This window comes from Ictidomys tridecemlineatus, chromosome 2 (assembly GCF_052094955.1).
Source record: "Ictidomys tridecemlineatus isolate mIctTri1 chromosome 2, mIctTri1.hap1, whole genome shotgun sequence".
NCBI classification, from domain to species: domain Eukaryota; kingdom Metazoa; phylum Chordata; class Mammalia; order Rodentia; family Sciuridae; genus Ictidomys; species Ictidomys tridecemlineatus.
The window spans coordinates 97,160,372-97,166,707 of NC_135478.1; positions in this window are offsets into that span (position 1 = coordinate 97,160,372).

Consider the following 6,336-nt stretch of genomic DNA (forward strand, 5'->3'; position numbering starts at 1 on the left):
ATCGCATTATCGTTCTTTCTGCATGGACAGTTCCCACCCTCAGTGGCCGTATGGCTAGCAGCAGCCCTAAATAGGCACTGCTCTCCTAGATTGCCTCCCTGAAGCTGGGACCAAGGACAGGCCTCTCTCTGGGGAGGGTAACAGCTACAGAACTGTTTTTTCTCAACATATTGGGATAGGCCTGTGTCTAAGAATTGTCAACTGGAGAAGAAGGGTCAACAATGACTCCAGCCTGCTCTGTCTGGCTCATTCAGCCCTGTGGAATCTAAAGTTGTAGATGTTACACAAACACATGCATTTCTACTTCTTCAAACTGCACTCCGTGTCCAAGACATGTACATGGTCATCAGATGGGACCTAGGAAAGGACCCTCCAGGGTCTTGGCTCAGATGGAGTGACACTCCTAGGCAGACACTTGTCCTTTGCTCCAGGTGGAGCTTAGAGCTGGTTCTCCTGAGGCTTGGGGCACTGACAAAGCAGCTGCTTCATTTTCTTTTTCTTTTGCAGCAGGTAAAATTAGATCTCAAAGGGGTTTCTGGGAAAATAACAAAATACTGAATGAAGTTCTCTTTGAGGCTCTATTTCCATTCTATTAATATTGTGTCTTCAGTTAAAACAAGCAGTTTTGTCTCATAGTTGAGGCAGAAACTAAATAGAAAACCAACACCCTGTATTTGGATTGAAATATTTTTCAAATCTTTTAAGATGGGTTTGGGCTGAAGGAAGAGCAAACCATTTTAGATCTCATATGTAAATGCAAACCTGCTTTTCTGTGCGTGGTTTAGTGCATTGATCTTGGGGTTCAGCCATGTTATTATAAATGACATAATTTATAAGAGGCTAAATAGTATCATGCTATCTAAACATACCCTATTTTTTTAAATGTGTTCACTTGTTAATTAGCTAAAGCTGATTCCATAACTCAACTGTAAACTCACAGGAGCGGAATTGATTGGGGGGGTGCCAGGGATGGGCTTGTAGAGAATGGGGAGATGTTGGCAATGAATCCAAAGTATCACTTAGGAGGACAGAATAAACAATATTTAAGGTTATAGGTTAGCACTGATCAACTTAATTAAACTTGATTAATTGTCAGATCACTATGTAGCCATATCACGTCACAGTGTTCCCCAGGAATGTGTACATTGATAATTAGTCAATGTCCAATAAAATTTTAGGAAATCAATATTTACCAAGGCTGATTTGCTTTTTATTTATTAATTCATTTAACATCTGTGGCAAGTCTACAGCCAAATCTTAAATCAGAGCTTCTGTTTTCTGACTAAATTCACACAACAGACCAGCAAAAGCCACCTGTGAAGACAGTGGTAGGCTTCTAGTCCCAGGTAACCTACCTCCAAGACAGCCCCCTCATCCCTGGACAGGGTGATCTCTCCAAGTCACAGGGGGCTGCTTGCGCCCCAGCCCCATGTCGGGTGCTCAGTGCATGTGGACCCAGCACACCCTGGCATGGGGGGAGCCCGCCCACAGGTGCAACCCACCAGAGTGCTTTCACAAAAGCGACACTCACCTTAGTGGCATTTGGAAAGGAGCTGTTAAAACCTAAGCCTGTATTGGTGTTTTCCGTCCTATATGTTTGCCGTGTGTTTATCATAGTGGTAGATTTCTAATGACTGTTTGCAACCGTTTCTTCAACAAAAGGAACTTTGGTTCTCATATCAAGACTATAGTTATCTGGGACAAAGGAGTGAAATTTCTCCCTGAGCTGCCTCGCTCCCTTATCCCTGCCCCATGTTTGGTGCAGAGGTGGTCTGTAATGATATTGACTCTGTCAGTACTTATGCTTCACTTACTCTGCCAGACACTCTGCTTGAGCACTTGCTAGGTAGGATCCCCACCAAAGCCCTATCACAAACCTGTGACCTGTGACCGTGAGAGTTTTTAAAAACAGGGCCTTCACAGAGACAAGTAAGTGAAATATCTTGAGATCTGGGATTACCCAGATGAGCCCTAAGTCCAAAATGTGCCCCCATAATTATAGGAGAAGGCCACAAGGAGCAGCCAGGACAAGGTGGTTGTGGGGGTTGGGGTGACTCAGACATTTGACAGCCAGGGGAAGCCCAGGGAGAGAGCCCCCCTAGAAGTTGCAGAGGGAGCAGCACTTTGCCTTCACAACTCACGCTTCTGGTCTCTGTGAGGGAATAAGTCTAGTTTGTTTCAAGGCATTAAGTGTCTGGTAGTTTGTGTGGACACTACTGCCTGCAGTCCAGCTGTGCTAGAGCATAGGACAGGCCACCGAGTGACTAAAGAGGACACTGAAGAAGTCCAGTGTGAAATGCACTTATGGGTATGGGCCGTGGAACTGGGTGGCTCATGCTCTTCCTCAAGCTGCCTCTGGTCCTTCGGCAGAGAGCAGCACCCGTGTCCCTCCTATGCTTCATCCAGTGGTGGCAGGTGGCAGAGCACTTATCCCTCCTAGTGCTCTGCTCTGTGCCTATCACTGCAGAGAGAGAAGGTTCATAGGCTCCAGAAGCAGAGGCATCACCAGTGGGTGGCTTTGGCCCTCTGTGCGGCCAGCATCCCGAAGACCTTGGTGTGTGTGGGAGAACCAGCTTTCTGCAGGGAACACCAGTAAACTTGCCCTGATTCTCAGCACCTGAGAGGGGGCACCAGTATCCTCGGAGATCACATTTATCTGGATGTTTCCCCTCCCAGGATTGCTTTCATTGATCCTTTAACCGAGTTAACTTCTTGGGAATGGAGAGGGACCCTTCAGGGACATGGTGTCTTACTGTCCTTCTATTCTCCACTGTCAACACAGGCCACATGCTATAGTAAGGATCCTGAATAGTCCCCCAAGTCCCTTGAACTGGGGCCTGGTCTCCAGCCCATGGCACTATGAGAAGGGGTGGAGTCTTGAGGGGGTGAGGCCAAGGGAGGTCCTAGGTCATCAGGTTGTGTCCTGGTAGAGGCTTGTGGGACCCTGGTCTCTTTCTTCCTTTGCTTCCCAACTGCCATGAGTTGAATAGCTTCCTCTGCCATGTGCTCCCACCCTGATATGCTCCCTGGTCACAGGCCCAAGCAGCAGGGACAAATGACCCCTTGAAACCTCTGAAATTGTGAGCCAAAAGAAACCTTTTCTCTTTGTAATTTGATTATATCGGTGCTTTTGTCACAGTTAGGAAAAGCTGACCCTAATACAACCATAAGAAATTAATACAGTCCCTGGATACCATCACACACGTCCTTAAAAGAGAAGGGGCAAGGGATGTACATAGGAGAGGAGAAGGCAAGACAACCACAGAGGCAGACTGCAGGGATGCAGCGGTAAGTCAGGCTATGACACACACCAGGATCAGAGGAGGCCAAGAACAGATTCTCCTGTGGAGCCTTCGGGGCACTGGTGGTCCTGCATTCCACTGAGTGAAACTGATGTTACTCTGCCAGCCCCCAGGCAGGACTGAGAGGATTGTTTTCTCCTGTTTAAAGGCTATGGAGTTTGTGGTCAGTTTGTGGTCAGACCCAGATTGGTACAATATTTGCCCTACTTTAAATGTGAAAAAATAGAGGTCTAAAGAGTTTTAAAATAGCTTGTTCGAGGACACTTTGCTAATAAGTGGTGGTGACAAATATCTCTCTTGTAAAAATACACACGCACTCCACACCACTCACACCACACACACACACACACACACACACACACACATACACACACACTACTGCATTCTTCGTGGTAAATGTCAATTAAGGTCCAACTTTATTTTCAGGGACACAGCAGCCATAGAAGGGCCTGTGGTGAGTGGGAGAGCCTGGGCATCATCCCCAGGGCATGGCCACCAGCAGCTCTAGACATCTTGGCTGTGGGCAAACACCAGAGTTTCCTGAAATGCGTATTTTTTTTTATTTACTTTTTCAAATCTGGTTTTGAACAATGTTGAAACAAATGAAAACAATATCATTTACACTTCAGGGGAACAAAGCTGGTTTATGGGATGCCAATCCCACAACCCACCCTGCCACCCAGAGGTTCCAAATCTGCAGATGTTATTTTCTGGTTTGCTGAGGCAGCTAAATCCAAGTGCTGTAGACTGGGAAAGAGGGGGTCAGAAAGAAGATATTTATTGTCTCACGACTCTGGAGGCCAAAAGTGCAAGATCAGTGAGTCTGATTGCTTCTGAGACCTCTCTCCTGGGCTTTTCAGATGGCTGCCTTCTCCCATGTCCTCAGGTGGCAACCTTGGGTGTGTGTGACCAAGTCTCTTCTTATAAGGACACCTGCCAGGTTGGATCAGGCCCACTGTAAGAACTCTATCTTACCTGTCTTACCTATTTGGATACCTGTCTACATATATATCCTCACCTCAGGCACTTGTGGTTAGGACTTGGATTTATGAACTTGGGAAGACCTGTTCCAGCCCTTAACATTTAATCAGTAATACTTCATATATATAAACAGCTCAGGGGACGTGGCGTGCTCTTGAAAGCAATGACTTTTCTCTGCCTTGCCCTTTTTATTTCCTCTATTAACTGGAAAATAACAATTTGCCATAATGAGTCACTCACAGTCAAAGTACACCAAATCCATCACCACTGCTTCTATTTTTTGCAAATGATTAAATATCACTTTCTTTCCATTTATTGCATAATCTAAGTGACAGCCGATCCATCAGTTGATCTGCTGATGTTTAACTACAGCATTTTGCATTCATTATTCCTGCTTAGATCATTCTTTAAAAAAGAGGAATAACTTGATTCTGCCTCTTGACAGCAGGGAAATTAAATGGTGAGCCATAAAGAGGAGTGTTTCTCTGAAAAACAAAACACCAACTGCAGAGCTATCAAATCAAGCCAGAACTGTGTCACCCCAACTAAGATATACAAGGACATGTTACTGGAATATACTCTTATTTCAGAAAGTTGGAAAGTCTTCTAACTTCAAATGCAACTTGAAAAATGGCATCACCACCCTAGAAAGCAATTTGGCAACATAGAAAAATCAAAGATACAAATACCAAAGGATGCAGGGATTCTTCGATTGTGTGTGGACTCCAAAGGTTTAGCACCATTTTTTCAACTGCACTCTATGACACTGTTCAGATTCTTTTTGGATTCATGTGGGTTAAGCAAATTTTAGCATTGTCTTAGGTGACAACAATTATAGCATTGTCTTAGGTGTCTCTGTCCTGATCTTAGCAGGACAGACATGGATACACTCACAATCTGGATGTCCAGATGTTCTGTGCATTCCACTGAACATCTCCTGTGCCCATTGCATCAACAGGATAGAATGGTAGACAATTACTAGGATACTAGGGGCCTTGGCAGACCCCTGGGCTCCAGAGGGTGTGAAGACTCAGGGATGCACTTTGCAGAGTTGATTGGTATCCATTGCTCACAGGTGTGCAGAGCATCCTTTCTGGGTTGGACAACACATTGCTGTGTCTGTTCCAAGGAGGGAACACAACATCTACTGGGCTTCTTTGTGCTTCAGAGAAAATACACTGTGCACTCAGGGATATTACTCTCACCCAGGACCATGTGACATGCCTAGCTGCTGGCTATGAGCAGGGAAATGACAGAAAAGGGCTCCACAGTCATGTAGCACTTGATGCAATCCACTCCCGTGGTTGAGCTAAACACCTCTGCAGACCGTAGTGTAAGGGATGTCAGTGGGAAAAAAGATGCCACATGAAACTTAGGAAAATCCCCATAGGAGAATCGCAAGACAAGCACTGGGCTTCTGAGGTCCAAGCAATGTATTACACTTTTTAAAGAAGCAGCTCTTGTTAGGCCCTGATAGATATGGAGCAATATACCCCCAGAAACAAGGGGCCATGTTTATGGACATTCCCATGATGGGTGTATTCTGTTAGAACTGCAGAATCTTCATGGCAGAAGGGCCCAGCAATACTCCTTTCTCTAAAACAAGAAAAAGACTTATCTGGGCCTGATCTTAGCAGGACAGAGACACTGAATGAGTGGCAGGAGCAGAAGCCCTTTACCCTCATGGGACCCAGTGGCTTTGTATCAGCCTCTGTCCCCAGCTTCTTCACATGACCCTATTAGGGTGTATAGTGGGTGTCCCATGGAACTGCAAGGGGCAGCTATCACTAGGGCACTGTGGGTCCCTTGTGTCCATAGGCCAGCAGAACTTCAAAGAAGGTACTTGACCTTGATCGACAAGAACAGGCAAGGCTACTTCTACCAGTGAGAGGAGGGAGAAGTATGTGTGGGGTCCAGGTGAGACATCTCTTTTAGTGCCTTGTTGCATTTTAACAGAACAGTGCCACTGTGACTCAGACCTAACCATGCTCAGACCCTTCAGGAATGCAGGCTCACCTCTTGCCACAAGGCATGTTACTGAGATGGCACTGAA